We start from the raw sequence: 9442 nt of genomic DNA on the forward strand, positions 1-9442 counted from the left end.
TCACTGGATCTCAGTGGAAATGCTCTTTGGACAATAGAGTGATGAGGCTGGATGGAGGTGAAGAAGGCTGAGCTGAAGATTGAGCTAGCATACTGGGGGCATGGGGCAGGACTTCAGGAAGGCCATGGTCAATCAACAGGAGGAGGATAGCTGGGAAAGAAGTCAGGAGGATAACTTGAAGTGAAAAGAATACTAGGTATTCTGTGAAATGTGAAATGCAGCAGAGGTCTGAAGAATAAAAACAAATAAGAGACCTTGATTTTGCCTGGGAATATTGGTGACTTTGAAAGACCTCCAAACTGGAGATCAGGGTAGGTCCTGGACTCTCCTCTCCCAATGGATTGTTAAATCCCTAAATTATTTTTTATTTCTTTCCAATCCAAGATAATGCTTATAGAAGTGCTTGTTTAACTGGTATTCTTTTAAAAAATGTTTTTATTGATTTCAGAGAGAAAGGGAGAGGGAGAGAGAGAAACATCAATGATGAGAGAGAATCACTGATTGGCTGCCTCCTGCACACCCCCCACCAGGGATTGAGCCCACAACCCAGGCATGTGCCCCTGATCGGAATCGACCCTGGGACCCTCCAGTCCACAGGCTGATGCTCTATTCACTGAGCCAAGCTGGCTAGGGATAACTGGTATTCTTTTTTATTTTACCCCATCCAGGCCGACCCTTACCACATTTTTTTTTAATGGTTTTATTGATTTTTGAGAGAAAGAGAGAGGAAGGGAGAGGGAATAAAGATAGAAACTTTGATGAGAGAGAAACATCATCGATTGGCTGCCTCCTGCATGCCCCTCACAGGAGACTGAGCCCTCAATTGGGCATGTGCCCTGACCGGGAATTGAACCGGCAGCCTAATGGTTCCTGGGTCGAAGCTCAACAACTAAGCTACACCAGCCGGGCACCTTTACCACATTTTATCTCAGTTTTTATAGGAGCCTTGGCTTGTCTCTTGGATTCTCTTTATTTTCAAAATCTAGCCTATAATATAATAGTACTAGAGGCCCGGTGTACGAAATTCATGCACGGGTGGGGTCCCTCTGCCTGGCCGGCGATCGGGGTCGATCAGGGCCATCTTGCCCAGTCCTGATCGGGACCGATAGGGGCTGGTGGCCAGGGAGGGACTGCAGGAGAGCTCCAGGGTGTGTCTGGCCTTGTTTTGCCCAGTCCTGATTGGCTGGACCCCAGCAGCAAGCTAACCTACTGGTTGGAGCATCTACCCCCTGGTGGTCAGTGCATGTCATAGCAACCAGTCAGTTGACCGCTCGTCGGATGCTTAGCATATTAGGCTTTTATATATATAGACTAGAGGCCTGCTGCACTAAAATTCGTGTACTGGGGGGCGGTCCCTCAGCCTGGCCTGCTGTCTCTCACAGTCTGGGAGCCCTCAGGGGATGTCCTACTGATGGCTTAGGCCCACTCCCCATGGGAGGCAACTGGGCCGATCAGGGGATGACGCTGCCCCCATCACCCCGCCGCTGCTGCAGCTGCTGGCCTCCGCAGCTGCCTGCCCTTGGTCCTCGCAGCCGCCACGGCTTTGTCTGGAAGGACGTCTGGCTGTCCGGTCTAATTATGCTTTAATTATTATAGATTGTAACTCATGGTGTGGAATGCTCGGCACATACTTTCCCTCCAGCCCCTGGTCTTGGAGACCTCATGTCCTTCCAAGGCTCTGCTCACCCTCTTCAGCTGCCACATGAAGTAAATTGCATCGTGTGCATGGAAACCCTTTGCTGGCTCCATGGGTGTCTTTTCTTCGCTTCAATTCCGATTTCCCCAACATAAGGAGCGACACCCTCATTATCAGGTAACACCATCGTGGTAAGACCCCTGCTCAGCCTACTGCAGCGGTTTTAAATAGGCTATGGGTTGCCCTAGATGGTTTGGCTCAGTGGATAGAGCCCCGGCCTGCGGACTCAAGGGTCCTGGGTTTGATTCCGGTCAAGGGCACATTCCTGGATTGCGGGCTCAATGCCCAGTAGGGGGCGTGTGGGAGGCAGCAGATCTATTCTCTCTCATCATTGATGTTTCTGTCTCTCCCTCTGCCTTCTTCTCTGAAATCAATAAAAACATATTAACAAAAATAAAAATAAATAGGCCATGAATCAAATGACTGTTCTCCATCCACCCAGTCCCCTCACACATTCTTTTGTCTTCGTGCCCCCGTACCGCGCCCCGCCCCCCCGCCCCCGTACCGCCCCCCCCCCCCCACACAAAAAAAATTTGGTGGGGTCTGTAAAATGGGGGCAGGATTTTTATTTTAACCAAGGGGGATGGTTTCGGAAAGGCCTCCTTCCCCGCCCATTTTTGTCCCCAGGCCTATGGGGTCTCTCCCTCCCTCCCCTCCATCTAACTTGGTGGGCCCTGCTCTGCTCCCTCCTCCTGTGACTTCCTGTCTGCAGCCTCCCGCTTTCTCCTCCCAGGGGTGGAGCTCCCCAAAGGCTGGGTGGGGCGGGTTGGGGCTGTGGGGCTGGCGAGGCGATATGGGGCAGGGCTGTGCGGGGCAAGCCTAGACGGGGCCTCGGAGGAGAGCTGGGGGGACAGGTCACGGGGAGGATGGAGGGACATGGAACCTGTCCGGTGGGAGAGGCACTAGGCTCCTTGGCTGCCCCCACCCAGAAGCTTTTCTAGGCCCCTGCAAAGCTGTCACCTCCACGCCTTGCTGCCTCCCACTTCCTTTCAAGTTTTGGACTTAGTTTCTCCGACTCAGCCCCTCTCTGCTGCATCCCAGGGAGCCCTGGCCCTTCCCCCTGTAATGGTGCCACCCACTCTCCTGGAATAGTTAGTGAAACTTAACTAAATTGCTTACTGAGAACGCCACAGGCTGCGTAGGGCTGCGCAGTCCACGGCTCTGTCGTAGCAGCCTCCCCCGCCACCCCGTCCCTCCTGGCGCCCGCTCCCGCCTGCCCCACCTGCCTTTGCCAGGGGCTGGGGCCAAACCCTGGGAGCTTCCTGATGACTCTCACCTCACACCTCACTTTCCAGTCCAGCCCACCAGCGCCCGCAGCAAGCGAACCTATCGGTTGCAGTGGTCAGTGCGTGTCATAGCGACTGGTCGAGCGGTTGAACTCCCAGTGGAACTCGGGTGGAGGGGACAATTTGCATATAAGGCTTTTATTATATAGGATTATTTTAGTTATAGTAATTATTAGTATTATGGTATTTGAGTGCTTACAACTTGCCAGCCATTATGCTAACAGCTTACTTGCCTTCTCATATAATGCGCCCAATGTCATGAGGTTGGAGCTATTTTGTGGTCCATTTTACATGAGAAAATCAAGGCACAGAGAGGCTAAGGAATTTGCAAGAACATATTGCTAATTATTGGGAGAGTCTGATGCCAGAGCGAAGATCTGCCTTCTCGGTAGTAGCAGAGCTCCTTAGAAAATGAGTTAACATAAGGAGGAGGGATAATGGCTACATGGGATTCTGAGCAGCTTGGCCCAGAGTTCCTCAAGAGTAGCTGTAGACACCCACTGTGGCAGAGGCAGGATACCTGTTCACCAAACAACTTTCCTCTACTTCCTGGGCACAGGGATAGCCTTTTCAGCCTCCTTTGCAGTTAGGGATGGTTCTGTGACTGTGTTTTGGCCAATAGAATGTGAGTGGAGGTGATGTATACCAGTATCAAGCCCAGCCCCTAAAACCGTCTCATGCATGACCCTTTCCCCTGCTACCACATTGCTGCCTGTGCGCACGGCAACACTGTTGCAAATGCAGAGCCTTGATGTGGAAGGAACCTGGATTCCTGGGATCACACTGTGGAAGGCTCATCTGCTGACCAGAACCACTTGTTACATAAGCAGTGAAGAAATGCCTCTGATGTGAGGTCTTTCACAGTATGGGCTTTCTTTGTTATAGCAGCTGGTGTTATCCTAATTTAACACCTATTCGCTATATGGGTCATGATTCTTGGCCAGGAGGTCAGGCAGGTAGGGAATGAGAAAGGAAATAATTTCGGGAAAGAAGTGAAGCAGAAAGACCCAGTTTTTGTGTCTAGTTGCAAAATGCTAAAAATAATGTTTTTCAGGCCAAGCAGATTATACCGACTACAGAATTTGAACTGGGGTTTACTGGATACGCTTAGGGCAAACTTCTAATGCAAGGAGTTTACTGTGTGACCCTAGGAATCAATGGATGAGCTAGAGGGGTTCCGAGAGCTCCTGAAATTGTGTGCAAAATTACATGTACCGACTGGACAGAAGGAATCAGGCTTTTCTCTGTACACTCCAAAGGGTCTACACTCAAACAGGTGAAGGACCAGTTTTGAATCTGAACAGAAACCACACAGGAAGCATATTTAGAACCGAAATGAAAAACTTGATTTGGCTGAGTGTTCTGGATTTCACATTTTTTTCGTGGGGTTTCCAAACTTCCCCCTTGTATGTGTAAAAACTATAAAAGGAGAGCTTTTCTTGAAACCAATACATTAGCATATGGTACAAGTGTCAATGAGCAAGTAAAACAGTCGGAGCGAGGGAAATCATGAATATAAAATGTACTGATCTTGTGGTCAAGTAGCACATTAGACCAACAGTCTTCGGAATGAAAGTAAGCTTAGATCACGGTTTACCATCTGGCCCGCCAGCTTCCCCTTCTCTGTATGTCAGAAGCGTCCTCATCCTTCGTGTCCCTTGGTGCTCCCTCCTCTAACGAGCCTTCCCTGCTCCTGCTTTCTCCTTCTTGATCTCACTTCTCAGCGAGACTCCTGGCCCACATTCTGGCCCATCTCATCTCCTCTTCTAATTATTCTACGTGTATAATGAAATCCTGCAAGGGCCATCACCAGGCCTAGGCAGGGTCTGTGCATTTTGCACCCACCAGGGGTGCTCAGAACAGGCTGGCCTCATACTGTACTCCCGATACATTGCTGTGCTGGGGAATAATGGGAAAAATGTAAATGGCAGGACTGGGAGATACAACTTGTGACCCGTGAAGGACTTCTTAGGAACAGTGATGTCTGGGCCTGCCTGTGGGTGACCAATATTTACTGGTTGCCTGCTCTGAGCTAGGGTCCAGGCCAGATATTTATTCATTCATTGGACACGTATTTATTGAGTACCTACTGGGTGCAAGGCTCTGTTCTAGGTTCTGGGGATCTATCAGTGAATACAATAGCAAAGTTCTTGCCATTCTGGCAAAAATTGGGATGCAGGTGGAGGAAAACAGAGGCTCAGAGAAGTGAAGTGCATGCCTTAAATTGCATAGCTGGTCCGTGAGTGTCCATCTTTGGACTCCAAGTCCCAGGGGCTTGTCAGCATGCAAAGAGGATAGGGAGGAGAGATATAAAAGATATTAAAGGCAATTTAATACGGAGTTCTGTTTATTGCCCTTTTCAAAACAAAATGTACTGTATACAAAACAGGAGAAACCCTTAGGAAAAATGTTTGTTAATGTATAATATAAGTTAATATTCTTAGTACACTTTCACAAATCAGTAAGAAACGCATTCCAAAATGAAATGAGAAAAAGATATCAGTGTGACACTCACATGCAAAGTACATGGAAGAGGCCAAAAACATGAAAAACCTTAAACCTCATAAGTAATAGGAAAATGTATATTAAAATAACAATGGCCGAAACCGGTTTGGCTTAGTGGATAGAGCGTCGGCCTGGGGACTGAAAGGTCGCATGTTCGATTCCGGTCAAGGGCATGTACCTGGGTTGCGGGCACATCCCCAGTAGGAGATGTGCAGGAGGCAGCTGATTGATGTTTCTCTCTCATCGATGTTTCTAACTCTCTATCTCTCTCCCTTCCTCTCTGTAAAAAATCAACTATATATATATATATATATATATATATATATATATATATATATAACAATGGGCTTCCCTTTCTCTATCAAATAGAAATTTTTTCCCCCCCAAAGGATGATACTCCATGTTGATGAGAGTTCAAGAACAGAATATTTTACTCATGCTTTTGCAATCAATTTTTGGATGTTTTAGAACTGATTGATTCTTATACCTCTTTAAAATAACATTGGAAAAGTTTCTTACATTTTTGTACCGCTATAACAGTGATTTCCAATTTTTCTACAGTGAATATGTATCCTTTTTTATAGTTAAAATATACATATATGTATTTTATTTTTTATTATTTTTTAAAATATATTTTTATTGATTTCAGAGAGGAAGGGAGAGGGAGAGAGAGATAGAAACATCAATGAGGAGAGAATTATTGATCTGCTGCCCCCCGCACGCCCCCTAGTGGGGATTGATTGAGCCCGCAACCTGGGCATGTGCCCTTGACCGGTATTGAACCTGGGACCCTTCAGTCACCAGGCCAACACTCTATCCACTGAGCCAAACCAGCTAGGGCCATATATGCATTTTAAAGAATCTTATGAAAATTGATGGGAGGAAGAGGAGGGGATGTTTATTGGTTTTTAACATGCAGTAGAGTATGGCCCTAGACTCAGAGAAGGGGGACCAAATTTATTGTCTGCAGTTTCTATCATGTCAAATTGCCCTTCTTTTGTGCATCCTCACCTGGCCGGTCTGTGGTTCTCTTCCTTTCAGCTCCTAGTCAGAGCCTGATCATCAAGTCTAGTTCTCCGAGCGTGGACTGTGCAGTTCCTATAGTTATGTTGTAGGCCTTTATGGCAGTGGTTCTCAACTCTAGCTGCACTCTGGAAGCACTCAGGGTGATTTTAAATAATAGTGATACCAGGTCCATCCCAAACCAATAAAATGAGGCTGACCCCATGCGACTTAATGTCAGTGTTGTTGAGAACCACTGGCCTGTACGCTGGATCCAAACTCACCTAGTTGTTTGCTCAGGCCTAGGTCACGTGACATGATATAGGCTTGTTGAATTGACTTAAATAGGTTTGGTCTCCCCAGCTCCTCAAGCACAAAGAATTCTGATTTTGCCACTCTTTGTTTGTTTGGTTTTGATGTGTCAAACACACACACACAAGAGGTGTCAGATGTATATTTGTTTGTTAGTACACCATTCTTTTTTCTTCTAAATTCCTGGGTTGTGCTAGCTCAACGTATCTACAGTTAGTACCAGGTTTATTGTAAAAGTTTTCAAAGGAAGAGGAAGGGAGAGGGAGAGAGAGATAGAAACATCAATGATGAGAGCGAATCATTGATCGGCTGCCTCCTGCATGCCCCATACTGCGGATCAAATCCACAACCTGGACATGTGCCCTTGACCAGAATTGAACCTGGGGTCCTTCAGTTTGTAGGTCGATGCTCTATTCACTGAGCCAAACAGGCTAGGGCAAAGCAAGATGAATTTTGATTCACTTGGTTAAATAAAGAAACATGTTGCAATGGGTTATTTGACAGAAGCTATAGTTAGCCATCATAGGCCAGTTACTGTATTTATCTATCTCTGGCACTTGGTGGCTGTCCAATGAATATAGGATGAATGCAAGAAGGAATGAGTGAATGAAAAGATTGAAACCAGGGTGGTACAGGGTCTCTGACTTTAAATTTGTCTCTAATAAGGGTCTCTAGCTCCTTCTACCCATTCTACCATTTACCACTAAATTTTTATTTCAGACTTTAAGTTGAATATCACTGTTTTGGTGGTGTTTTACCCCAAACAACATGCAAGCCCTAAATAATCTTCAAAGTAAACCGATTTCTGGGCTAGGACATGTTCAAGAACATTCATTCCAGAACTTGAGCACGTAGCTATAGACGGTCTGTCATTTTCTCAAATGCCAGCATTTGCTCTCCTACAAAATGCTCCCCTCCTCTCTCCTCTGACTAAAGATTCTAAAACATAGGTATGAGCCTCACCAAACTTCGCTTGCACCTACTCTGTCGGCAGGCATGGTACTGTGAAAGCAAATGTCACTGCCGCAGCCATAATTTAAGACGTCCTTTTAAAAAATTCCAATTTCATCATTTCACAGAAGAATAGATCAATATTTCTACAGTTAAGAGTTTAGTTAAAAACCCTGCTGTGCAATGAAATAATGCATCTGCTATTGGCGTAGAGCGACTGGGATGTTAATTCCCTGGTTTTGTGTCAGTTAAGGGCAAATTAGCCTTCCAGCACCAGTCATGACTCATTATGTCATTATGTAGAAGGCACTTACTGTACCTCCACTACTATGCAATTTAGATCCAATAAAAATTGTGACAGCGTTTTTATCCACTTCATTAAGCTACTAATTTCTTGTAAAAAAATGTACATTAATCTTTTTATAGCTTCATGCAGAGTGGCATATTTTTAGACTCTAACATTGATTAGGTCCTGGTTAAGAATAATTTTCACAGTACTTTTAAGAAATGTAAATAAAGTTACAATAATTTAATTTTTCAACATAGTTATGACAGTATTGATCTTAAAATGAACATGTTGGCTGAATTAAATGTGTAGCCCAAATGAAATACAGACTGAATATTTAAACATGCAACAAATTACAAAGCATGGCTTAACAATACCCTGCAAACAGAATGAAGAGAGGGAGCGTGAACCTCCATGGAAAATATTAATTGCTCGTATTTTAAAAGATGTAAATGGGAATTTTTTTTGACATCTGACTTTTCTCCCCCAAATGTTTAAAAAAAATACAGTAAAACATCGTCTTCCTCCTTTGATTTTTCATTCCTTGTGAAGTATTAATGACTCTTCTGCCTGAATACATTAGGGAGAAGTAGACCAAGTGCCCTGAGCCAGGGCTGTGATAGTAGGTTGGAGTCAGGGAAAATGTGCCCAGGGCTTCCAGGGGGCACTACAGGCAGTCAAGGGCAGGGTGTTGGCATCTTTTGGTGCCAGGAGCTGCTCCTGTTCACTCCAAGCACCCATCCCACCCTGGTCATTTTTTTAACCAGGTCGACCAGGCCATGAGTCACATCCCCAAGGGCCTGAAAGGCGAGCCCTAAATGCTGGCTGACATTTGAGGTAATTATGTGGGTTTCCCATTAGATCCTGACTTGCCTTGCTGGACCTTGTCTCCTTGCTCTGGACTGAGCTGCATTCTGACTTTGCCCCCTAGTCTAGCATGTAGTCTTCTGCTTTCCCAGGCCAGGGAGCCCAGCTCTGTCTTGGGCTCCAAACCCACCCCATCCCAGCCCTTGGCAGGTGTCCACCAAACCAGCCCCAGGAGACATGCGGAAGTGAGAGGGGGTGTGGGACAATGAGACTATGTCACAGGAAACACAGAGTATGACCAGTACTACATTGGTGCCAAAGACTTAAGGACATAGCTGTGTCCTCTCTCCAATTCCGTCCCTGTCTCCTGTCGGGAGGCTTTGTGCTGGGTGATTAGAAAGGGCCGTCACAGGACTGACGTTCTGGGACTGAAGGCCTCCCTCTCAAATAGAAATCCGTCCCTGGGACCTCCCTGGTGGGTTGTGTGTGGATGCTCCCAATGCTGGGAAGCTCACTTCTTTTCGTTTTGTTTTTTAAATCCGCGGAGCCCTGCGTCTTTCCTGAAAGGGTTTAAAGTGGGGCAGAGACGGGCTTCCT

This window comes from Myotis lucifugus, unplaced genomic scaffold (assembly GCF_000147115.1).
Source record: "Myotis lucifugus unplaced genomic scaffold, Myoluc2.0 scaffold_260, whole genome shotgun sequence".
Classification (NCBI taxonomy): Eukaryota; Metazoa; Chordata; class Mammalia; order Chiroptera; family Vespertilionidae; genus Myotis; species Myotis lucifugus.